Raw genomic sequence first — 27,018 nt, 5'->3', positions numbered from 1 at the left:
TCAGCACTTCAGAGCAGTTTCTATCAAGGTAACTCTGACGGGGAGCCAATGGGTGAAATCCTGCTATAACTTCATGGGTTCTGAATTTACTTAAGTGAAAGGCATTCTAGAAGCTTCTGCTGGAGTTGCTTCATGCAGTGGCTTCTCATGCTAGCAGCTCGAAGTGCTGGGCCTTGAGGGTACAGCTGCAAGTGCGAGTGAGATATGGAGCTCAGAATGAACAGAGAGGAAGCTGCTTCAGAACGCCAGTGGCCTGGAGCTATACGTGTAGGACACTCATAATGCGCTCTGCTTTATTGAGTGAGCAAGCAGGAGCTGAGGAAAGTATTTAACACATAATTACATGCTTAATCTTGCATAAAATTATCGCACTAATGACATCACAGTGGCAATGCAAAAGGTCACTCCAAGCACAGGCATTTAGGGTTGCATCTAATGGGTGAGGCTTTATCTTTGCAGACAGCAAATTATACCTTCTCTCTGTAAGGGTTGAGTTGTTTTGGCTCTAGGGCTTTTGAAGGGGAAGCCAAATGCATGGTAGTAATTTTAGATCAAGTGATTTACTTTAGAAAACATTATTTGCTGGGAGTGATTTTTTTTTTTTTAATGCCATTGTGCTGTTTGCCTCCAAAATCAACTACTTACTTTATTTGAGTTCATTTATTTGGGTGTCTCTTTGCCAAATTTTATTAAGGGATATTGTGTGCCTCCATCTACTGCCTGCTGTGAACACCATAACATCAGTCCTGCCCTAAGCACTGTGCTCTTCAGGTGGAGTCAGAAGAACAAGAAACCCTTGTCTTGGTCATCTCCTGCAAGTGGCAGAGTTGGGAGGAACAGAAACCTTTTACCTCGGTCATACAGGGACAGAATGAAGCTACCCCCAAAACTGCTGAGCCTCATTTTTCTGGGGGTTTTCTAGACCTTCTCAGTAGTGCTTCAAATCGTTCCTTGTCCTTCCATATCTTACTGGATCTCGAAGCATGCTTAATTTTATGCTATTGATCACATTCTTCTTAAACAACGACAACAAAAAACATTTTTGGAAGCCTGGTAGTGGCAGCACATGCCTTTAATCCCAGCACTCAGGGAGGCAGTGGTAGGTGGAGCTCTGAATTTGAGGCTAGGTTGGTCTACAAAGTGAGTTCCAGGACAGCTTGGGCTGTGCTCAGAAACCCTGTCTTGAAAAACAAGGTAAGGGGAGGGGATATTTGACATAGTGGCCAGTCCTTCCTTGGTTCTCTCTTGCTGTGTCTCGTGTCTCTCTCATGGGTTCCTGTTTTTCCAACCTTTCACTCAGTGTGTGTTTCATCTGGAGATCTTGGAGACTGTATAGTTTCCATGGTGTCTTCTAACAGGGCTAAGAAACTTTCCTATACTTGGTGTCTCGAAAACGGAGCAAGTGGCACATCTACCACTTAGGTGGAGAGTAAATGAGGAAGCTGAGAGCCATTGGCTCCTTGATAATCATCAGACAAGGGTCAGAGTATTTCCCAAGTTTTCACTGAAGATAGTTTATCAACAGCTGGGAGGCCATGCAAGGAGCCTTGTGCTTGGTGGCGGGTAGTGGTCATTTGTGATCTCTGTGACATATAGACAGCTATTATTTGTCATCACTGTGTCTGATTTGTGTTTTCGAAGGATGCCAGCCCAAGTTAAATAGCATACCCATCCTTTCCTTGGTTTATAATGACCCTCAACAGCTTTGGGAGTAGCTTCATTCTGTCCCTGTATGACTAAGGCCAAAATGTTTCCTTCCTCCCAACTCAGCCACCCGCAAGAAATGACCAGTTAACCTCAATTCATTTATTTACCACAGCATTTAGTTCTTCATCCGACATGTGGATTGAAGATGTAACTGTGTGGCAGGTTCTGGGTCTGGTGATGGAGATGTACTGATGAATATATCAGACACTAGCACCCCTCCTACAAAATTCTCAGTCCAGAAGAGGGGACCGGTCAAGTCAGGCCGAATGGGATGACGGTCCTTAAGAGGAGAGTGCCGTGCATATGCACGAAGAATAAAGTATGTCTAGAATCGCATACACAGTCCCAATATCTACCAGAAATGGCCATCCCGAGGTTCAGTGAGAAGAACTCTGAAATAAGTTTCCAGTCAAAGCCCCAGGCCCTCTTTAGTGATTATATCACCTCAGCATGCTGTTAAATCCCCTGAGCCTCATTTTCCCTCTTCAAGAATATGGGAATAATAACAGATAACAGGCAGGACGGCCACAGGGATGATGGGAAATGATGTCTGCATTCATCAGGAACTCAGTAAATGTTGATTTTCCCACTTGGAGGAAATGGCAGATTTTTTGTTGTTGTTGTTGTTCAAACTGACCACATCAAGCCATTTTGTGTGATTTATACTTTTTTTTTTTTAAATTCTTTTTAGAAGTGGAAAACACATTTCTACATGATCTTAATTAATTCACTATTCCATAATTCACTTCCTAATGAGCTCTTGAAGTGGATAATCACAACTGGTGTTCATTTCGATTCCTTCCATGCTACATACTTAAAAGCAGCTTGATTGTTAAACATGTCACTCTATTGGGCATCACCCAGACACAGCTGCTGGAAGAAGAACTTGCTTGTGACTCGTGCGAGCTGCCTGGATGGGTACAAACGACACGCTCGTGCTGGAAGCACCATCCGTTCTCTGAGCCTGTGTTAACTAGTAGAACTATTTCAGCTGAGAATCAAGGGGGCGAGTTCTAGCAAGAGGTCTTTATAGAGAACTGGAGATGGTGGTGACAGACATGAAGACTGAGGTACTTCTATGTAACTGTGTAACTAACACACTCATTGAATTCCAATAGGGACTCTTCATAACGTTCTCTTTACCAGAGAGAAGATCGATATTCCAGAAAGCAACATTTTCCAGGCCACATAGCACAAAGCAACATGAAACAGAATTTTACTCCAAAGCAGTTCTCTTCCAGAGCCAAAGCCCTCTCTCGTCCTGAATGTCTTTGCAAAACAAACCACACACCCAACTCTGTATCAAAGGAGGAAAAGCTGTTTGCTGACTATTGTGGCTACGTTCTTATTGATTCCCTGAGTTCTACAATTTTCAGAGGACTTTACCCATGAAGTCTCCCAGGCTTTCATAACCATCTTTATGGCCTTAGGTGAATTTGTTATTTTTCTACCTCTGATTTATATAAACGAATATAGCAATAATAGAGTTTTTCTTATAGACTTTGTGCAATGAATGAGTTGATTTGTTACATGCTTGGTGATAGGATGAGTGTCATATGTAATACATGTAGGTAGGTAACTGCATATATATAACATGGATAACTGCAAGCTTTGCGTATGAAGGTGCTGTGACACTACACGTGTGAATTAATGTTTGAATGACATCTGCAATGGCAAAGCATTGTGTATTACGTTTATACGAAGTGAATCCAATATATTTTAAATCGATAAAAGAATCGACTTGACTTCATTTAAAAACTGATACAGTTGGTTAGAATTTGCCAACCCAACACAATCTAGAGTCACCTGAGGAGAGGGAAACGTGACTGAAGGAATGTCTTTATTGGATTGGCCTGTGTGCATGTCTATGGGCACATGTTCTTGATTAGCGATTGTTGGGAGATGACCCAGCCTACCGTGGGCAGTGCCAGCCCTAGGAAGGTGTCTTGGGTTGTATACAAGAGAAGGATGAACACGCCAAAGAAAACAAACCAGTAAGCAGCATCACTTCACGACTTCTGCTTTACTTCTTGCCTCCAGTTTCCTGCCTTGGGTTCCTGCCTTGACTACCCCTGGTGATGGACTGTAAGCTGAAATAAACCTTCCTCTCCCCAAGTTGCTCTGGTCATGGAGTTTATCACAGCAACAGAGAAGAAAGCTAGAACAAATGTGTTCAGTAGACATTTATGAATCTAAATATTTTTGTGAAGCAATGAGTTTGATTAGGATTGCTGGTAGGAACATGGTAAGAAGTGATCCATAGGAGCATGGGTGTCTTATTAGTGGCTACACCACCAGAGAAACTGTTTCTCCCTCTCCCAGATACTGTCTACAGATCCACAGGGAAGGTCTCCATGATGCAATAGCGGTGTGCTCAATCTTGGAACTGTCCACCAGACAGGTTCCACAAAACTCACCACTCTGACTTTCAAAGGATGCCCTAAGCCTTGAAAGAGAGGTGATACAGACATACTCTTTAGAGTTGAGCTTTCAATGGTCCCTTATTTTAGGAAATAGACTAGGTAGGAGTTTCTGTGGTAACCACTACCACAGCAGGAAAAATTTTCTCTGACTAAAACTGACAATAATCTATGGGCATGTGATGCTTTGAATGAGAAAGGGCTTCATAGACTCAGATATTTGAATGTTTAATCACTAATTAGTTGATCTGTTTGGGAAGGATTAGAATGAATGGCCTTGTTGGAGGACATGTGTCACTAGGGGTGGGCCTTTAGGTTTCAAAAGTCCATGATAGGCCCAGTCTCTCTCTCTCTCTCTCTCTCTCTCTCTCTCTCTCTCTCTCTCTCTCTCTCTCTCTATCTCTCCACATGTCTGTCTCTGTCTCTCTCCCTGTCTTTCTGCCTCTGTGTCTCTGTCTCTGTCTCTGTCTCTGTCTCTCTCTGTCTCTCTCTGTCTCTCTCACCTATGGATCAGGATATAAAGCTCTCAGCTACTATTCTAGTATCATGCCTGTCTGCTTCCTACCATGATAATCATGGACTAACCCTCTGAAACTATAGAAAGCTCCTAAAAAATGTTTTCTTCTTGTAAGTGTTTTGCCTTGGTCATTGTGTCTTTTTACAGTAATATAACAGTCATTAAGACAGGGCATGCATTTAAATAACATCTTAATTTTTCAAGAAGAAAGGGGTGGAATTGGCCTTGGCTTGACCATGAATTTGTCTGTAATGGAGGTCCTTCTACTCCCGTTTCTCATATACAACATGAGGAAATCCAAAGAGATGAATCAAAGTTTCTTTCATCCAAAAAATATTATTTTACTCTTGTTTGGAAAATTGCCACCAAGGCCTGTTCCTATGACTTACTTACCTTCGAATCTGTCTTTGGTTAAATATAATTTCTATTTTATGTTCAGTTGATTTCTTCAGTGAAGTGCTCAGTAATGCTCATGGGAAATCTAGAGAAGTCAAGTGAGGGGAGATTTAGCACCAAATGGAAGGCAAATAAAAGTCACCGTTGATCTCTGTAAATGACTTCCACAGGCCTGTGTAGGAGTTGAACTCTTGATGTCAGCCTCTTTGTGTTCCTTCCACACAGTTTTGTTTGTCTCTAAACCTCTTTCCAAAGAGGAGCTAATGATGTGACCATGGAAGTTTAAGATGTCACAACAGATTGCTGAGAGGTATTTGAGGCCAAGGAGATACCTGTCATGGGTGCCACGCTACCCCTCCCCCCACAGTGGCCATTGAGTCACTGTGATTAAGCTTGTCCACAACCTCTTCAGTAACCTCTCTGAACTGACCATGCTTGGATGTGTGAGGACCTTATGCAGGCCTGGGGAGACCAGCGTTCTCAGCCTCAGACTAGGTCTGTCCTGATGGCTTCTCTTCCCACCAGAAGCAGAAAGATTACTTTGCTTTGGATGCCCCTGTTGGCTGAGGAGGAGGTGGTAAGGGCCCAGATCTGGGGGATGGTGGAAAGAGGATGTCTGAGTCCAGGCTCCATTGTTGCTTCTTTGCTGTCAGCACGGTTACTGGTGCAGCTGGTGTACCCCTCCCAGCCTCAACCAGCCTCAATCTGCATCCACAGAATGGGATATTGTTGTGCTCTTTTATACTTATTGTTAGAGTTATTGTCAGAGACTAACACTCTTTGCAGCTGCTTGTTTATACCTATCTATTTACATGCACATGGAAATTATGTTTATGTTATAAACACAACTATTTACTTATCCTAAAATAGATAACAGACCAAATTGATTGATATGGCATTGTCCTGATCGAGGAGATTTCACAATTCGGAAAAGTAACTGATTATTAGCATTGCATTATTTTACTGCAGTGTGCATGTGAATGTGGTTGCCCTCTGAGGCCAGAAGAAGGTGTCCATTCCCCTGGAGCTGGATTTACAGACAGTGTGAATCACCTGACTTGGGTGCGGGTGGCTGAGATCGAGTCCTCTGTGCGAGTACTGTGCCCTCTTAACTGCTGGCCAGCAATCTCGGCAGCATGCAGTATTAGCAGTTAAAAGCAGAAAGATATAGCAGGGATATTTTGAGCTAGATGCCAAGTTTAAAAAATGGTTTATATTTTATGTGGATAAATGTTTGTCTGTATATTTATATGCGCACTACATGCGTGCCGTGCCTGAAGAGGGCCAAAAGAAACTGGATCCGGGAGACAGCTGTGAGCTGGAATATGGGTGCTGGAAACCCAGCAGGGCTCATTTGCAAGAGCATCCAGTGCTCCTAACTGCTGAGCCACCTCTCTAGCCTCATAGATGCCAATTCTGAGAGTGGATGTTTTGTTTTATTGTATTGTTTATCTCCCAGTTGCAGGTAAAAGGCCCTTCAGAAGCAAATCAGTCCAGAGGGAAACGCTTTCTTATAACATTGTGGCCTTTTACTGCCCCAAAGGGCAGTGGGCAGCTGGAGAAAAGGGCACTTTAATTTCTAAGACTTATTGAGATGCAGTGGGAGACTGTACTTAAAGACAAAGAAAACGGAAGTATTTCTTCTTTGACAGTTTCAGGTCACGGGAAAGCCTGCTCAAATGCTTCATTCTATGGTGACAGACTTTTGAGAAATATTCAATTAGACATTTAATCTTTTTTTTTTAAATGTATCTCCTCACAATTGTCTGGAAGATGCTGCTGAGATGACGATTCAGCTACCGAGGAAGTCAGCAATGCCTTAGATGTCTTCGAAGAGCTTGGCCAAAGAGCTGGAGTTTGTCTACATTTTGTGGCATATGATTCTGGGCTCTAAATTAGGAACTTCTATCCAAAAGTCTAGGAGAAGCCATCTGTGAGGAAGAGTGGCTGACAGAATTTGGGGCCTTGACTTCCTCTGTCTATACTTGTTTCTCAAAAGACCATCCACTTTGGGAAGAGGCTGCAGGCATCAATGGGGCACAAAGAATTCTTCTCCTGTCTCACTCTCTTTGCTGTGTGACTGGTATTAAATAATCAGCCTCTCTGAATTCCAGCTTCCTTCTCTGTGACAATTAGGGCTGTGATGCTTGTCTCCAGTAATTGTTCTGCTTTGGAGAAAGCTGTGTTAAGAGCCTGGACTGTGATCAGCAGGAATGAATGTAAATTCTTCCCCGGGAGAAAACAAGTCGGTCATTATGCTCAACATCTGCGACCAGAAACCTGAACCAGAAAGCAGTCGGGGCATAGAGTTGATTTCTGAGGAAAAATGGACTTGACTCATCAGGGAGCACTTACTGAGGCACTTTCCGGATAGAAGGAGCCAGGCACACGGAGGGGAAGAGGTAAGCAAGCCAGACAGAATACCAAGAGGCAGCCACCTTTCCTCCATTCCTCACAGACTGTCTGGTCAGCCAGCCTTTGTCCAAATATCTTCACCAGACCCTAGGGAAACAACTGACCACTGGCACTGTGAGTGTGCAGTCATCATTTTAAGTCTCTAGTAGCTACATTAAGAACACAAAGAAATGAGGGAGAGTAATTCTGATAGCATATTTTATTTAACCTAATGTGCCCTAAGTATTAGTATTTTAACATGCAATAAAATTACTTTTGGCACTGGGTGGTGGTGGCATACACCTCAGCACTTGGTAGGCAGATGTAGGCAGATCCTTGTCTACAGAGTGAGTTCTGGAACAGCCAGAGCTACAGAGAGAGATAAACCCTGTCTTGAAAAACCCAACCAACCAACCAACCAACCAACCAACCAACGGACCACACACACACACAAAAACCCAAAACAATACAAAACAAAACATATCGGAACTGGAGAGATGACTCTGTGGTTAAGAGCACTGGCTGCTCTTCCAGAGGATACAGGTTCAATTCCCAGCACCCATATGGCAACTCACACTTGTCTGTAACTCTAGTTCCTGGGCTTCTGACATTCTTACACACACATACAGGCAGAACACTAATGAACACAAAGTAAAAATAAATTATATACATACATAAATTATATATGTCTACATACACACACACACACACATACACACACAACTTCTCACAGAGTATACCCTTTAAAGACTTAGTTAGAGGTTTACTCTGATTTTTATTTACATATAAATAATTCACTGACGGCTCAGCACATTCAAACATCAGTGACTACTGCCTGTGGTTGTTTTAGAATCTGCAATTATGACTACATCACTTTTTAACAACAACAATAAACTCTCCATGTTTTCCATGTGTGCAGCAGGTCCTGTGTTCTACATGAATCCCATCAATCAACTTGATTACCACCTTCATGATGTTCGAAAGCATCCTGGAGACGAATCTCTGAGCATGCTCCTCATGGGCTTCCTGGGTTAGGATACTGAGGTGGGGAGATGGACCACAAATACGGACTACACCATCCCATGGCCTGGAGTGCTGCACTGAATGACAAGTGGAACAGGAGCTGAGCCTGAGCATTTATCTCTCTTTCTTTTCCGATTGTGGATGCAACGTATCCAGCTGTCTCCGGTTCCTGCCATCATGACTTCTTGTCATGGTGGACTGTACTCTGGAACTATGAGCCAAAATAACCCTTACTCCCTTACGTTGCTGTTGTCAGGAAGTTTGTCACAGCGATGATAAAGCTAATAGTCCTATCAGGTGTGAGTTACTACTCACTCATTTGTGGAGGAGGAGTCTGAGGTTTAGAGAGAGTGAGTAGCTCTCTCTAAAAACTCAGTTGAGTTTTTAAGTAGAGGAAGCAGGATTCAAACACAGGTCATTTTTGACTCCAACCCTATCACACTCCTCTCCCAAGCTACTTGATAGTCTCCTCACTGGTTGGCTTGCTTGCCTATCAGGATATTTTGATATGATGATGCCAAAATACCCACTTCACATTTTATTATTCATATTTATTTTATTATCATTACAATATAATGTATGTTGTAGCCCTTCTCTCTCTCTCTCTCTCTCTCTCTCTCTCTCTCTCTCTCTCTCTCTCTCTCTCTGTATTTATGTGCAGGTACATGGGCATGTATGTAAGTGTGAAGGTCAGAGGTGTCATTTCTCAGGCACCATTCACTTTCTTTATTATTATTATTATTATTATTATTATTATTATTTTAATTTTTATTTTTAAGAGTCTCTCTCTACTCTGGAACTAGAGAGGTAGGCTAGGCTGGTAGGCCATTGAGCATTTTGTGATCTACCTGTCTCTTCTCTCATGCTGGGATTGCAAGCTCAGGCTACCATGTCTGGCTTTTTTAGGTGGGTTCTGGGGATGGAGCTTAGGTCCTCATGTTTGCAAGGCAAGCAAGTTACTAAGTTTAGGAGTTGTCTACCCACCCACACAGACATCTTTACTCTTCAGCTAAAGTTTAATCTAAGCTGTTCTTTCATCACATCATGAGGAACTTTGACCTCCTCATTTTATCTTGGGTCTGAGCTGAGTGTATAAGGTTAGGGTGAAGGGTGGGATGAAGAGGGTACCAAATTACTATGGCTTATAGCAGCTTATTAATGTCATAAAGAACGAGGGAGTCCTGAGAACTGCAGGATAAGCCAGTATAAGATCAGTGTCTAAGGAGGTAGAAATGTTTTGCCTTGGTTTGAGCATCACATATCGAATACTTGTTGTGGGGAGCCGACAGAAGGCGGCTATCATCCTTGCAGCCATCTTGAGCCATACACCCTGACAAGAGACTTGTTTACAATAGCCTACAACAGCTGAGCACACTCTGATAACATCTTGTTTTAGATACCCAGGATTTTCCCTTAAGTGTGAGACTTAAAGGTGTGATTTAGAGATAAGACCTAAGGGTGTGACTTAAAGGCATGGCTTAGAAGTGAGACATATAAAAGGCAGAGGCAGAAGAAATTAGTAGGCACTTGAGACAGGCAACTAGGATTAGACACTTGTACTTGGATGAGACTCGAGACTAGAACTTGGAACTGGAAACTTGGAACTTGGAGGTACTAGGATTAGGAACTAGGAACTAGGGACTAGGAACTCAAGACTTGGGACTTAGACTAGGAAGAAAGACTGAAGAATAAATGGGATTGAATCATACTCTGTCTGGTCTCCATTCCTCGAGTCTATCCTCACTCTCTCTCTTGCTGAACCCCAACTTGCGGACTGGAGCAGCTTGGGGCAGTGTGGGCTCTAACAGTTTAGCCCCCAAGGCTTTTGGCAGTATGGGTTCCAACATTGACAGAGCAGTTCCCGACAACTTGTCATTGAATTATCACACTTTATAAATACATATAATTATTATGTATCGATTTTTTAAAAAAAAAGATGATTTAAGAAAAAAGTTGGTTGGGGAAAATATCCCTAAAAGAAATGAAGAGTTTTACAAGGAAGACTAATCATGATGTAGGGTGGAGGCTATGCAAGATGAATAATACCAGATAGCAAGGTTTCTGTAAAAGACTTATTCAGAGCCCTTGTGGGACAATGGACCTTGCCAGGAATATTGTTAAGGTAGAATGGGTCTGATTCTCTGGCAACTCGGGTATACACCTGAGATGGTAGATACCTCCCTGCTCCCTGCCAGGTTCCTGGTCTGGAATATGTGCCACACTTCCCACATAAGGAAGGGTGAGCTGTGATCACATAGGTCCAGAACATAGTTCTCCATGCTAATGAGGTACCTAGAGGTCCTGAGGGTTTAGCCAATAAGCTTCCCTTCCTAGACCTTCTTTCCCACAAAAAGTATTAAATCTCTGGTCCACCCTGAGAAATTGGTACACATCCGTTTTCCAAAATGAACAACCAATGAGCAGTTTGGAACCAAGGACTGTCTCATCTACCATAGCCATGGGGAGCATGGAGAAGGCCTCTGCTTACAAAGCCACTGCCTAAGTCTCCTGTAGAAGGCCTCTCTGAGCTTCCAGACAACTGCTGCTACCTTTGCCAATGAGCCAAGCCCTAGCTCCCAGCCCCAGCCCACCTAGATGCTGTCCTCAACCTGAAAGCCTCCAATGGTCCCTACCTCATCATAGGCCTTTGGACCCCCTTCCCTCCCCTACACTTCATTCTGACTTCTCTGTGCTGTTTTCTGGTGGTAACTAGATACCTGGGAGTCAGGGAATACCAGCTTTGGCTTTCCATATCTTAGACTGCATTTTCCCACCATCTGAACATTGTCTCTGTGCTCCCCTAAAGACCAAAACCCAATAGTGGCATGAGATAAGCACAGTTAAGCTCCCTGTGTTTTGCCTCCCCAATGGCCATGCCCTGCAGAATGTAGTCCCATAAGCCCAGTGTAAAGATGAGGCAAATTCTCAAAGTTCTTTGTCACATCACTTAAAGTGATATTGGGCTGGAGAGATGGCTCTACTGCTAAGAGCACATGTTGATCTTGTAGGGGACTCAAGTTTGGTTCCCAACACCCATGCCAGGTGTTACTCCCTCAGATCCAGAGAATCCAGTGCCCTCTTCTGTCCTCCTTGGGTACCTGCACTCACAAATGCACACACCCTCCCCGATAATTAAGACAATAATGAAATAAATCTTCAAAACAATACTTTAAGTTAAAATAAATGTCAGACTCTGTTTTACCATGTTGCTTTCAAAATATATTAATGAACGGAAGAAAATGGAAGGACAGCTAGCTGTAGAGAAGGAAATGATCACTATGTTTTTAAAGAGATGTCTACCAGTGAAAAGAAAATGTGGGAGAGGCAGTTGCCACCTGAGGACATGCTATTGATGTCCACTCTGACTCCCCAACCAGGACTTCATTTCTAAGAAATTTTCTTAGTCTTGGGACAATAGGTTACTGGAGAAATAAGATGACTAATCAACTAGAAGACAGATATGATGCTCATGTTTTGTAGTACTCACTCCACACTGTAACTTAACAATAACTTGCTGTTAGTGACATAGGAGCCTTTAGTCACCTGAGACTCACACTTCCTCTCTCTATCGGTTGCTTAGTCCCCTTGGAATATACTAAATGAGGGGTTGCCAAGCTACTGACGAATGCCTCTAGTGGTATGGAACTCATGGCTCCAATTTATCCTGGTGTTTGACACTCCATCTAGTTGGAAATGTTTCCTTAAGATGAGCTAGAATCTGTCTCCTCACAGTCCTGTTAGTGTTCCTGCATTTATACCTGGTTTCTTTTCCAGACGTTTTAAAACAGCTGGCAATCTTGGCAATGCCGCTTCTCTGTGAACTCTACATACTCCAACTGTTCTCCCCATGGTTTGACCTTAATTCTTCTTATTATTCTGGTCACCTCTTTAGTCCCTGCTCTGCTGCTTAACCTCTCTCTCCCCTAAGGTACTGTGGGAATTATAGTATATGTTGTTTAGTGGTACTCTGTGTATTTCAGTTGCTATAAACTGCTATAGTCCCCCTTCACTGATGAGAAAGCTCAAGCATGGAGAAGTTACCTGCCCTCTCAAGGTTGGTGAAGAGAGTAAGTGGGATGTTCACCCAGCAGCCTATGTGGAGCCTTTACAATTTTATGTTTCTGAATATGGCTTCTCCATTGTCACCTGGTTGGTCAGAGAATAACAACACTATTGTGTCTTCTATTTAGGCATCTTGAGATGATGTTCATGTTTCTGGTTGGTAAAGAAGCTATGTTCATAAGGGGACTTGAAAGATGGGTCAGCTCTTGAGAGTCCTTACAGTGCTGCAAAGGTAGGCAGGGGTCCAACATTTCATCTTGAAGAAGGTAGAGTTCTATTCTATGTTAACTTTAAAAAATATTTTTGGTTTGACCTTTTGTTTTTATGATGGAGTCTTGCCCAGGCTGGTTTCAGAGTTCTGGGTTCAAATGACCTTCCTGCTTAAGTCTTCTTTCTACACAGCTGGGATCAGGGGTGTATGAGCCATTGTATCTGGTGTATCATTGTCATCTTCATCATCATTACTGTATGCATTTATGTGTGCAGGTGCACATGTGTGCATGTATGTGTTCATGTGGAAGTCAGATGCTAACCTTGGGTGTGGTCCTATTTCATTTTTTGAGACATAGTCTCTTACTAGGTACTAAGGCTCATGTATTTGGCTAGGCTGGTTGGCCAGTGAGCTGCAAGGGCCCTCCTCCTGTTTCCATCTTCCCAGCATTGAGATTAAGTGAAGACCATCATGCCTAAGTTTTTAGGTGGGTGATGGTGGTACAACTCAAGTCCTTGCACTTGGGCAGCCAGCACTTCATCAACTGAGCAATCTCTCCAACCCCTTAACTTTTACATTGATGTCAATTACATATTTTCATATTTTTAGTCAAAGAAGTAAGTCATGTGATCATATTATATATGTGTGTGTGTTGTGTGTTGTGTGTGTTAGACAGCGCTGAAGATAAGTTAATAAGGATGAAGTAGAAACAGAATCGGATGTCACAAAAGCAACCCAAGGAGGGTCTGAGGGAAAGAATGAAAGATGATGAAGAGACCAGACAGTATTTGGAAAGTATAGGGTCAGTCAGGACTGGGTGACTAATTGGGTTAAATGAACTAGAGTTCCAAGCAGTTCAATTCCCGGGAGCCAGGTAGAGAGCTGTGTCACCTACCAACATGGGGAATATAGTAAAATGAAAGGGGCTTTGTAACAGGGCTTGTGTGGAATATGAAAGATGCTGAAAGAACAAAGGTAGAAACTTCCCACAGGGAGTACTGCAGGCCATGGACATCTGTAGGTCTCAGAAGAAAGTTCTAGGCTTGCCATACATTTGTCTGCACATGGAAGATTTTCTAAGTATTTGTGGATGGTGAAGCTTATACTGAACCCAGGCATCAGATGATGCTTGGAAGAGCCCAGGTGAAGAGCACAACTTCATCTATCTTCCTCTGGCTCTACAAAGGATGCTGTAGTTTGGCTCATGTTCCCAGGAGGCTGGAGGATAAGTCCTTGAGCTGTCCTTGATGTTTTCCTGTATCAAAACTCAAGCCGAATGGTCTAATTTTATTTTTTGCCTTGTCATTTGTAAATGAATTTGTGTTTATGTCAGGAACAGCCTGCTTGACAAGAGTCACGTTCCTCACATCAAAGCATTCCCCACCTTCTCTTCAGTGTGCTTGTTTGGTACATAAAGCTCATGTTTTACTTAATATGTCTGATGATGGCAGGTAACTATCTCTCAAGAAGTTATTTCCAATTAAAGAATCTAATATTTTTAGTGTGAGATAATTACTAAAATCTATTTTATCTAGCATTATTAAGATTAGGTTATTTCTCTCTGCCCTCCCCTTTTTTCCCAAGATGGGTCCCAAATTAGTATGTTGCCTAGAATGACCTAGAACATCTGACCTCCCTGTTTAGTTTTTCTCGGTCCTAGGACTACAGGTGTGCACTACCACAGGTTCATACAGTGCTGGTGGTGAAACTGCATGCTAGGCAAGTGTTCTAATCACTGAGTTACATGCCCATCCCTAGCCTGAATGTTACTTGAGTTTTATAGGTACTTTTGAGGTGGGACTTCAGGGGGTGAGTCAGTCAGTGGGGAGAGTTTTTTAAAATTTATTTTTATTGGATATTATATTTACATTTCAGATTTTATCACCTAACTCCCACTTCCCCCTACCACCCAGGAACCTCCTATCCCCCCTCCTCATGCTTCTATGAGGATGTGCCCCAACCTACCCCCTACACTCCAACCTCCCCACCCTCAAATTCCCTCCCCACTCGGTGTTCATCCTTCATGGGACCAAGAATCTCCTCTCCCACCTATGCCTGACAAGGCCATCCTCCCCTTCATGTACAGATGGAATCATGGGTCTCTCCCTATGTGCTCCCAGGCTGGTGGTTTAGACCTTGGGGAGCTCTGGTTGGTTGGTATTATTGCTCTCCTCATGGGGCCACAAACCCTTTCTGCTCCTTCAGTCTTCTCTCTAACTTCTCTGTTGGGAAACCCTTGATCAGATCAGTGGTTAGCTGTGAGCATCGGGAGGGCAGAGTTTTTATGAGCAGGATTAATGCTGTTTTTGTAACTGTAGGGCTCCACAGTCTTATCTTCTTTTCTAGGCTTCTTCCTTCAGTTAGGCAGAAGGTTAGCTCTCTAAAGGATGGACCAAGGGGCCACTCAAGCTAAGTGGCAGTGGCTTCTTCAAATGGGCCTGCTCTAGGCCTCAAAGATAAGACATGAAGGAAGTTGGTGAGGCCATGAAATGGGGTATAAAGAACAGTGGGTGATGGTGCTTGAACTTGGGTCAGTTGAGAGTGTCTTCAGAAGACCTAGCTATGGGGGTGTGGATAGCGTGCTATGCCCTTTCCCAAGTGAACTTTCAACTTCAAGGGAGCTAAATCTCTGTTCAGAATCCTATGCACAAGGAAGGGGCACCAGGGTGAAGAGAAATACAAGCCCACTCCTGTGAGCATTGAGACCAGTTGTTGCTTGGCTCCACCCCACTCTTCTAAAAAGCTCTATACTCCACTCTAGCTAACTCACTCTAACTAAACTCTTGGCTCACTGTGCATCTCCCATCTAAATGTGAAAAACATAGGAACTGAGGCTGCTCCAGAGACCAGAGGAAACTAGAGAATTTTCTGTAATATGTAGGATGTTACCCTGAGGAGATGCCATTAGAGGGCAATCCTCATCTGATACCAGTTTCATGCCTGGACTATGGGCTTCTCAGTAAACTTCTCTCCTTTAAAAGTCACAAGCATGTGGCATTTTGTTATAGTACTAGGAACAGGCTAAGACATAAAGTGAAGAGAAAGCCCTGTACTGCAATGGCTGGAGAATTGAATGTCTCACCCTTTCCCATGTGAATAACAGGGAGTGAACCCAGGTTAACAGTGTTGGCAGCAGGCCGACACCTCTATCTGCTGAGCTATCTTGCTGGCCCACCAGTTGGAACTTCTAAATGTGAACTCATGGCAAAATGGAGAGATGGTGGCTTCCATATCTTTCTGCAGAAGAGAACCAGAGAGGGTGGGGCCCTTAACTTCATGCAGCTTGGTAACTGAGCCAGTAAGAAAACGGTCCTAGTGAACTCCCAGAGTCCCGAAGGGCATGCAGATCTGGTATATTAGGGAGTGGGGGGAGTGGGAGAAGAAGTGGCTGATCTGTACTTGGGGGTGACTGTCCTGGGGGTGAGCACCCTGTTTTGTTAAAAATGCATTGTTCTGAACAAAGGAGATTCAGCCTCTTTGTTATGCTGGACCTGGATTCAGAAGAATCAAGCCTGAAATTATTGAGCACTTCCTTCAGTAAAGAAATAATTTTCTGCAAATACATAAAGGTCATATTGATCACTAAGAAAGCATTGAGTGGAGAAAATTACAAGAGAATAATAAATGGGAAACGAAACATATCCAATATATACTGGGATGGGTTAGAGCTCTCTGAGGCAGCCAGGGCGGGCATGCAGGCTTCCCTCTTTCCTCCTACTCCTCACACTGGGAAGAGACACAGGCTGTGATGTGGAGGCTGCCGTTTTCCATCAGGACTACAGGCTTGGTCCACAGGTTTCCAAGTCCTGTGTGGCATGTCTAAGGGATTCACAAGCATAAAGCTGTCCACACCGTCTCGTCTGAAACTGTCAACCATGTGTAAAGATTTGAAGTCTTTGAAGTAACACTCCTAAGAATTGTGAATACTATTGGCATTGAGTCCCAGGAAACCTCAAGGATAGTTCAGACCAGCTGATTTCCAGTCCTCAAATAAGCCAGGCTCAATTAGGTCCAGAGGGAACTGATTACTGTCTGACTGGAGGCACCTCGTTGCTCCTCTATGCCCCAGTTCATTAAAATTTGCCTCAGACATTTGGTGCTAACAGGCACACACCAAACACCTGTTGTATACAAAGCAAGCACTAATTACTTGCGCAGGACATAAGCAGAGAAAAACACAGATTTCCAGAAAACCACAAAAGCAGCATGAAATTGTAGACAAGATAGTAATTTTGTGTATCTCAACCTAGCACATTTAGAAAGAGAGATAAAGAGAAGGCAGAGACTGTAAGTCTGTCCTCTCAACTGGCCACTGTGACTTGGGAAATATTACTCAGGTGTTGGGACTGTAGATGTGTTAGCGGCCTCACTAGTAAACTGACATTTTTGAAGAACCTAAAGGAAGTGAAGGGAAAAGAAAAAAATGGGAAAGGAGAGCTTAGTTAGAGGGAAAAAGGGAGGGTTAGTCAGAGGGAGGTTAGTCAGGAGGGGGTTAGTCAGAGAGAGGGAGGGAGATTAGTCAGAGGGAGGTGGTTAGTCAAAGGAGGGAGGGAGGTTAGTCAGAGGGAGGGAGATTAGTCAAAGAGAGGGAGATAAGTCAGAGGGAGGGGGTTAGTCAGAGGGAGGGAGAGAGATTAGTCAGAGGGAGAGGGTTAGTCAAAGGAGGGAGGGAAGTTAGTCAGAGGGAGGGAGATTAGTCAAAGAGAGGGAGGTAAATCAGAGGGAGGGGGTTAGTCAGAGGGAGGGAGAGAGATTAGTCAGAGGGAGGGGGTTAGTCAAAGGAGGGAGGGAGGTTAGTCAGAGGGAGGGAGATTAGTCAGAGGGAGGGAGGGAGATTAGTCAAAGAGAGGGAGATAAGTCAGAGGAAGGAGGTTAGTCAAAGGGAGGGAGGGAGGGAGATTAGTCAGAGGGAGGAGTTAGTCAGAGGGAGGGAAATTAGTCAGAGGGAGGGAGGTTAGTCTGAAGGAGGGGGTTAGTCAGAGGGAGGGAGATTAGTCAGTGGAAGGGGGTTAGTCAGAGGGAGGGAAATTAGTCAGTGAAGGGGGTTAGTCAGAGGGAGGGGATCCATCAGAGGGAGGGAGAAAGGTTAGTCAGAGAGAGGGAGGTTTAGTCAGAGAGAAGGAGGGAGAGTTAGAAACATGGAAGTAAGGAGGGTTAGCTAGAGGTAGGAGGGAGGTTAGTCAGAGGAAGGGGAAGGTCGGAGAGAAGTAAGGAGAGAAGTAATCAGAGAGAAGGAGGGAGGCATTAGGGAGGGAGGTGAAAGGGCTTAACCAGAAGTAGGTAGGTAGGCGGGTTTAGTCAGAGGGTTCAGCTATGAAGTGAAGAAGAGATGTCCTTGTCGAGGCAGGCCTGACAGTCTGAACACTGAAGGGGTACTGTACCTGTTATTTCTGAGGAACAGAGGCTAATGTGACTGGAGCAAAGGGACTCACATAGAAGTCACTAGAAGCATTAATGCTCATAGGAAGTAAGATGCCAAAAGCGCTGCAGACCAAATGCCAGGATTTGTAGGGAGAGCCTTGAGCATCACAGCACAGGATGAATACAGGATGCAATGGAACCCACATTGACTTAGGGAGAAATTTTGACTTAGGGAGAAGCTGAAGTGTGGAGAATGACTACATTGGCAAAGGGTAGGTGCAAGAATCCTTTTCTGAGAGTACAGACACAATCGGGACAAGAGGGTCAGGCAGGGTCAAGTACTGGGTCTACCTTGAAGGTCCAACTTGAGGTAGGAAGCCCCACCCTAAAGCAGTGTGAGCATCACCTTGGCTGGGTTCCTGGACTAAATACAAGTAGAAGAGGAACAGTGCGGCAGCATCCATCGCTCTCTGACTGGATGAATACACACACGGCCGTCTTCCTTCAGCTCCTGACAGGGTGACATCTCAGATATGGTGAATGGTATCCTCAAATAAACCTTCTCTCTTTAAATTGCTTGTGCGGGGTCAGAGTGATAAGTGATAAAAGTAATCAATGCAGCAGGCAGACGTGGACAGTCACAAATGAGTGGCCAGAGACACTCTTTAAAACAAAAGCAGAGTGGGCTGGATTTGGTAAAATAATCTTTATCAGTGTCTGTAAGTATCTTTGTTTACCTACCAAGTTATCCCAGTACGGCCAAGATAGAAACCCTGAGGTCCCAGGGTGGATCCCGAGGTGCTATGGCACACCCATATTTTCTGGAAGCCCCAGTTTCCTTTGGTAGATGAAGCCAGCTAAGTACGTAGAGTATGGGTGTGGCTAAGGGAGATAGTGCAGGATAGGTGCCTCGCAACAGAGGTGTTACGCAAATTTCAGCATTAGTACACTGTTTAGGGCATTCCTGAAACGACTGGCAGCTCTCTGGAGCACTTTCATGCTTTTTTACCTGGTTTTTGACTTAGGGAGAAATTTTTGACTGAGAGCCATTTTATGATGGGTTAGCAGTTTTAGGTAGCTAAAAATAGTATTTACTATCTCAAAACTTTTACATGTGACATTTATGATGTTTAAAAAAAAGCAATTAAGTGACAACTGTGGTAGGTCTGCCTGGTTTCCTGCATCCTTGTCTTGAACAAGGTCACACACAGTTGATCCTCACCTGATCATCCAGGCCTTCGGGAGCCCTTTGCTGGCCAACATGTTGGTGCCCAGTATTATGATAACTTGAGGTGCCTTGTTTATGTGTGTGTTTGGGTATATATATGCTTCCTCCCTCCCTGCCTTCCTCCCTTCTTCTTTCCCTCCCTTTCCTCCCTCCCTCCCTTCTTTTTTTGTCTCTCCCTCCGCCCCCATCTATCTGCCATCTACCTATCGATCCCTTCAGTGATTTTTAGCTGGGTCAGACCTCAGCAAGCAGACAGGTGTGGCTCTTTTCCATTTTACAATCTCAAGGCACAAGAACTGGTCACATAAGCCATACTTTTAAGAGGTCACATGAGCTTTGAGGACTCTCAGTGAACCTGAAAGCATACTTATGTCATATATACCTTAATGGAAAAATAATGTCTAGCGTAAGAAATAGTTCTAATGAGCTCTGGGTAAATTGGGGTTTATGCACACAGCGGGAGTGGGAAGCCAAATTGATAAGGTCGCTGAGGGAAGGCAGATTTGGAAAACTGACAAGGTCTTGCACTTGGAGCAGAAGGCTAACCTTTAGCACCATTTAGGGTTGGTTGCAGGGGACAGTGGCAGAGATGCAACCAGATTGGTGGTGCTTGTTGGGTTTGTTTTGCTGGACCACTAACCAGTCCCTCAGGGGAACTGCATACTGCTGTGGTGGGGTTGCTCAGTCCTAGGGCATCATTGGACAGCCACTCATTATTTTTATTTGCTTGGGTGTCTGGATTTGTGTTTGCTTGTTCTTTGTTTTCTTTCAATCATGCCGTACATGAAAAATTAGAAGCACCCATTGATGAGCCGGCTCCCTTTTCATTTGCTCTGTGAAGCAGATACATTATTCTTTGATTACTCTTAATGTTATAAGAGGGAAATTGAGACACAGGTCAGTAGGATCTGTGAAAAGGAAATGCAGACCTGCTGCCTGAGGAGACTCATTGTCTCTCCACAGGGCGGGCAGGGCTCCTCTGGGGAAGTGAAATGGCAAGGCTGGTGTCCTGACAGCAAGGCTTCTTGACCTTTGAAAATCCATACCTCCCACTGCGCTGTTCTTTCTATTTTCTGCCAGCCACAATGTTGAATTTTCCTTTCTAAAATTCACAGCACAGAAAAACAAAAACATACAGGATCTACATCTCATCTCCAAGTCATCCGTTGGATTAAAAGCCAACATTTAGACTACAGACTGTAATCTTCATGTTGCTCTCAGGACTTTGGAGCTTTTAAATCTTTGAAGGATATAATTTGCAAGATGCAAACTAGGGTGGTGGGTGTGCTGGGCAGATCTGGGGTGAGCACAAGTAAAGCATTAAGCATTCTAGAGTCTGAGGAGAAGGAGAGAAGGTAGAGCCATGGAGAAACAGCTTAGAGATCTTGCTGCTGTGGGTGATCCAGACATCAAGGTTTGAATACCAAGAACAATGCTTAGTGGTTACTGCAGGAATCTTTAAATATATTTAGTGCATATCCTACCTGCATGCCATGGCCAATGAATGAAGATGTTCCTGTGGAAACAGACCAAGTGAATGCAGATGCTGTAGTGATGTGACCAGAACAAAGAAGAAAGGATGTTGATAAAAGTCCTGTGCAATGAATTAGTCTGATGTGGTAGGTGTATGGGGGTAAGTAATGTGCCATCTCACAGAGGAAGAGGCATGAGCCGATGTCTCAGGGCTCATATTGTTGATCCCGAATAAGATTTTATAGATGGATTTTATAGATTTTATAGATGGATTTTAAGAAAAAAGGGCAGTGCTATGAGCAGTGAAGACCTGCCAATGTAAGACCATTGACTCAGGTCTTACACTGAATACAAAAGAGGTGGGTGGGGGATGGGTGGGGAGGAGAGCAGTGGTCACCTACATCTATCCCTCTCTACCTTCTGATGTGGACACAATGCACCACTGTCCTGCTACCAGTCTTTCTCTGCCATGATGATTGTGTCCTTTCAAACCATGAGCCAAAAATAATTCTTCCTCTCTTAAGTCCCTTCTTGTTGCACATTTGGTCACAACAATAAGAGAAATAGCCAATACACAGAGAGGTTGTATGGGATGCTGGATCCTTGGAAAAGTTCCTGCCTTTGGCATCTTTTTGAGACCTTTGTGTCTGTCTGCGCACGTGTGTGTGTGTGTGTGTGTGTGTGTGCACAGATGCAGAGGGAGAGAGGGAGAGAGGAGAGAGGGGTGTGAGAGAGAGGGGGTGAGGGGAGATTATGCATGCACACAGATTATGTAGAAATGTACACATTCAGAGAATCTACATGTACAAACACCTTCAGACCCCCACGCCCACCCCACACTCATTCTAGTAGCTGATGAAAAGTAGGCCTGGGGGCCAACTGAGAATGTGGGCAGGGCTGGAGGAGAACTGGTGACAGGTTGTGTAGGAGGCAAGTTGAGTCATACTTACCCTGTTTATCGTCTCTCAGGGGCTCTTCAGGAAGATAAAGGAAAAGATGGGACAGGAAGGCCAGGGAGAGAGGAGAGGTGTTTTCACTTTATAAAGGAGAAAGTGAAGAAGGCTGGGTTAGGCATGCCCCCAGTCACACACCCCACACACAGCAGAGGAGAGCTAACACGGCTGGCTCATAACAGCAGGGTGATGAGCAATAGGGTACCTAATGGCTGCAGCAATGCTCTTAGAAAGGACCATGGGTTCTGGGTGTTTCTGTCCACTGCGTTCTCATCTTACAAGAGGACAGGACTACCATTACCTGATAGTAGAGTTTGTGAACAGCGGGGAGTAATTTAGGTTGGGTGTGTTAACACTGATTCAGCCAGTCAATTCCCCACACTCTATATGTGAACAGGGGATGATATAAACACACAGTTCCTCTTTTTTCTTGCTGTTCTTTATTTAGTACTGCTCTTGTTGATCTGCTTTTTCCGAGGTCACACGAGTGCTACAGCTTGCCTGTGTTGGTACAATTATCCATCCAAGCAAATGACAATTCAAACTTTTGCTTCTACTTCTGTCTTCTCCTGTAATGAGCACATGGCCTGGGACTGGGGGTGGGGTGGGGTGGAGGCTTTCCCCTTCTTTGATAATCTTTAGTATCAATACATGTATATGTCACTCTGAGTTAGGCAGGCATAAGAGCTCCCAGCATTTGCAGTGAGGATTGCTCTTGTGGCTACACCGGTGTCAGAGTATTTGTGCTAGGCATTAATACTCACCATAGACTCATCCTGATCCTCATTAATTTTTTGTTGATGGTGTTTTAAAGACAGAGTCTCATGAATCCCTGTCTGGTTTGAACTACAATGTCACTGAAGATGGCCTTAAACTCAGATTCTCCTACTTCTACCTCATAAGTGCTTGTATTACAGGTACGTACGACTGTATGTATTACAGGTACGTACCACTGTATGTATTACAGGTATGTACCACTGTGCCGGGTTTATAAAGTGCCAGGGATCAAACATGGGGTTCTGTGCATGCAAGGAAGGAACTCCACCAACTGAACCACATCACCAGTCCCCAACTCCCATTCTTTCTCAAGAAATACTGTTTTGTAATGGGTTAAAGATGACTGCTTCATTGGTAACAAACCAGTTTATAATTAAGTACCTGACTATGACCCTTGAGTTTATTTGTGCAGAGATGGAAATATGCAACGTCATGTGTTTCTGACAAATAGGATGTAGACTTTGTGTTTGTTTGGCAAAATGATAAATTGGTGGTGATGGAAAGAACAGGAGGTCCATAAATCATGGAAGTCCAGCTTCCTTCATCACTCTGGCTTACCTTGGTCACTCAGTTTTCTTGAGCCTTGATGTTGTTTCTTATAAAGTAATGTTATCACAGCTTGCATTTCACTGTGCTTTCTCTCTTGAGAGTGAGTTCAGTTCGATATATTCATTGTCACCCTCCCTGAGGGTTCCCTCTTTTTTAGACAGTGAAACAAGCAACTGAAGGGCTTTTCAAACCACATTCCTCAGAGGTGAAGAAGTATATAACATGACCCATTCCCTCTGACTTCCAACTTGAGTAACTGACCCACCACTCTGAAGTGATGTGTCTGGCTTCAATTTCTTACAGGAAGTTATCGAGGATTTAAAGACACAACTCCTCCTATACAATGACAGTGTCTTTTGAAAAGATCTGTCGGCTTCTGCTTCCTGTCTTTAGTGCTCTCCTTAATTCATTTAATAGTCTTTATTATATTTCACCCCTTGAATACACCCCTAACCCCTTGGCTTTGTCTGACTTCATTGTCCTTGTCTGACTAACCAACCCTGTATGAAAACTGCTCTCTTTTCTGATTCTATGGTAGTAGCCATAGCATGGAAAGGAGTCACTCAGCTTGACTTAGGTCTTATTAAAGCATGACTGTAAATTTCAACACTCATCTGAAGGTCACTAGTGCCTTCAATGTCTTTTCCTTTGGAACATTCAGTTTAATTCCTCACCTCTAGTCAAGACTCTCAGATCTCCCTGGTGGATGACCTTGCTCTCTACCACATCTGCATGGCCCGCTAACCTCTGCTTTTACCTCTTTTGTGTTTCCTCGTGAAATGAGCATCGCTGCTTCCATCAAGAGCTTCCCTTGGCCACACTCGAGATTTGTTCTTTCTTATCTTTTTTTTTGTTTGTTTTTTAAATTTCTTTTCTTTTTTTTTTAAATTTATTTTCATTGGATATTTTATTTACATTTCAGATGCCATCCCATTTCTCCTCCCTAGAGAACCCCTATTCCATTCCCCCTTCTCCTTTTTGCTTTTATACAATTTTTAAAATGTTAATCAAAGGCTTTATAAGTTTGGTAATGCTCAATGACAAGATGCCCATACAATTAGAAGTGTAACCTAATACCCAGCCTAGATATATCAACTATCTTTGACTGGCGGAGACACTCGAACATCCGCCTCCATGTTCCCCCCCCCCCAATCACCTAGCTTCTCCTCCTCCTCCTTCTCCTCCTCTCCTTACTCCTCCTCTTCCTCTCCTTACTCCTCCCACCTTAGCCCCTCCTACATATCACCCTTCCTGTTAAAGTAAAACTTTTCTCTCAAAATACAATTAGAGCATAACTATACTAATTTGTATCAGTAAGGTACAAGATAGACCTAATACCCAGTCCATCATTTTGTTGACTAACCAGAACCTCTGTCATCTCTCCTAACTAAGAGACTCAGTTCTGAACCTGGCTTTTTTCTTGGCTTTAGAATGAATGTCAGCTGAAAACCTTTCTTATCTTTTTATTTATTTGTTTCTATATTTTTGAGAGAGGATCTGGCTAGGTAACCTATAGGCTAGGTTGGTTTTGAGCCCATGATCTTCCTGCTGTGGCATCCTCTGTATGGAGGTCACAGGGGAGCAGCACCTGGCTCTCTCCCGTCTCTTGAAGGTGGGTCTCTTTCAGTTGTCCATCCATTTTTTTATTACCAACCTTGCTGTTTGTGGTGCTTTGAATGAGAATCCAGCCCCTGCCTGCCATCCACACACAGATTTATAAATTTGAATACTTGGTCACTAGGAAGTAGCACTATTTGGAAAGATTAAGAGGTATGGCCTTGTTGGAAGAAGTGTGTCACTGGGGGGTGGGTTTTGAGGTTTCAAACATCCCACTCCAAGTCCCGAGTCTCTCTCTTGGTGCTGCCTGTGGATCTGATGTAGAACTCTCAGCTACATCTCCAGTACCATGCCTTCCTGTGTGCTGCCATGCTCTCTGCAATGATAACTTATTAAACTTCTGAAACTGTAAGCCAGACCCAAAGAAATGCTTTCTTTTATAAGAGTTGTTGTGGTCATGGTGTCTCTTTGAAGCAACAGAACACTGACTAAATCAGAAGCTGGTACCAGAAGAGTATTGCAGGGCCAGGCCTGACCATGCTGATAGTTGGTGGAGTCTGGACTTTGGACTAGGAAAACAATTGAACGCTTTAAGCAGGTTTAATGGGACATACTCATAAGAAAATAAAAGGTGAGAGTGATTTGAACTGTAGGGGCTCAGCTCAAAAGGTTCCAGAGGAGAAGAATATTAGCAAGTGGTCTAAAGAACGTACTTGTGATATTTTGACGAAGGATGTGTCTGCTTCCTGTTCTTGTTCTAGACATTTGCAAGAGGCTAAATTTGTATACAACCACATTTCTCCCACATGAAGGTTTGTCTTTTGTTTCATAGAGTTAGAACTAATGGAGTAGACTGTAGGTAGAAAGCAGGAAATATTGACTCAGATAAATAATATCTGTTAAGAAAGATTTATGGCGAAACGACATTACATAAGATTAATGTGATTTCAGTCCTCTCCTGTTTACAGAAACAACAGTGTATTTCTATTGCTCATTCCTGAGCAGAATATGGAATAGCACCATGGTTCATCACAGAAGGGAGGGATAGGAGCCAGTGTGCAGTTCACCACCCGTGTTTCTAGATTCTTTTGCTTTCTTTAAAATGAGTTACAATTCATTCTTGTTGAGAATTAATGCAGACCCAGAGAAACTGCCCCGGATCTTTACCTAAGCATGTAGTGGTTAGGCATTCAAGTCGAGGGCCTGGCATTTTCCCCTTGTATTATACCCAGGGGGTTAAAAAAATCATCTGATTTCTTAATGTGAAGCCCCTTCAAGCAGAAGCTGAAGAGGTGACAACCTTATTAGTAAGTTAAGTTTCTAAGTGCTCTTAATGTGTGCATGTACATAATTATGTGCATGTATGTAGAGGTCAGAGGTCAACCTCAAGTGTCTTTCTCAGTAGCTCTCCACCTTATTTTTCGAGACAAGATTTATCATCAATTAAAACTTAGAGTTTGCCATGTTGGCTAGACTAGCTGACCAAGGAGCCACCAGAATCCTTTGTCTTTGCCTTCCAGCACCAAAACTTCGAGTGTGCAAATATACTTAGCTTTTTTATACAGATGCTGGGAATCAAAATTAGCCCCTTAGGCATGAGTGGAAAACTCTTGACTGACTGAGCCACTGCTCCAGCTCCTTTTAGGTGCTATTTTGATTGGGAACCATTACACATAGTGATAAAGTAAACTTTATGTTTTCTGAAATCTTTCTTTGAATGGTTAAAATGTATGTATGTATCATTTCTGCATGCTATTTATCTAGGAGTAAATGGTTGACTTGTGAAATTTTTAGTTAGGGAATCTATTTAGTTATTTAAATCTGCTGTTTGGGTCAATTTTCAAAGATCTCACTATAGCTATCATTGTGTAACTTCTGATGCTCTTGATCCCCACCTAGGGTAGTTACTTGTCCTTTTTCTTAAAGGGATTTTCTTAAAGCAGTTCATGAAAAAGACAAAGTTAGCAAATACTAAAGGTACAAGGAAATTAAGGAAAAAATACTCCTAAAAACCGATTACAGTTAATTTTTTTTTGTGGTTTATTTTGCGACACTTTTTAAAAATTTGTCTTTTAATGGGTGATTTCATTGTTTTACATGGCCTTCAAATACAGTGCTGAAATTCTTCTCATCTTGTAATTCTAGCTGAGGCAGGTGCACCATGAATTGGAGATCACTTTGGACTACACCGCACAGCACTGTCTCTAGTCTCTCTCTCTTTCTCTCTCTCTCTTACATACACACACACACACACACACACACACACACACACACACACAGACACACGGCTATAGTTATAATACGTTACACTGAGTAAACACAAGTATTGCCTGTTTGACATTTTTTTCATTGCTACAAATACCCAAAGCCTTATAGTGTAAAGAGACAAG

General features: G+C 43.3%; 1 protein-coding gene across 10 annotated transcripts in view; it reads right to left on the bottom strand.

The window, feature by feature from the left end:
• Kcnmb2 (potassium calcium-activated channel subfamily M regulatory beta subunit 2) overlaps nucleotides 1-27,018 on the bottom strand; it is a 290,315-nt gene that overhangs the window by 46,254 nt on the left and 217,043 nt on the right. Inside the window, exons 1-2 of one of the 10 annotated variants that reach the window (XM_076932244.1) lie at nucleotides 7,396-7,524; nucleotides 5,038-5,125 (exon numbers count right to left, since the gene is read on the bottom strand). The exons of 8 other annotated variants lie outside the window; for them this stretch is intronic. The gene's annotated coding sequence lies outside the window, so the exon portion shown is untranslated. Of the gene's footprint in view, nucleotides 1-5,037; nucleotides 5,126-7,395; nucleotides 7,525-27,018 lie in introns of those variants that run through there. One more of the 10 variants, XM_076932242.1, reaches the window with a different exon arrangement.

This window comes from Arvicanthis niloticus, chromosome 4 (genome assembly GCF_011762505.2).
Source record: "Arvicanthis niloticus isolate mArvNil1 chromosome 4, mArvNil1.pat.X, whole genome shotgun sequence".
In the NCBI taxonomy this organism is placed as follows: Eukaryota; Metazoa; Chordata; class Mammalia; order Rodentia; family Muridae; genus Arvicanthis; species Arvicanthis niloticus.
Note: the sequence above shows the minus strand (reverse complement) of the source record. Positions and strands in the feature narration are given on the sequence as shown.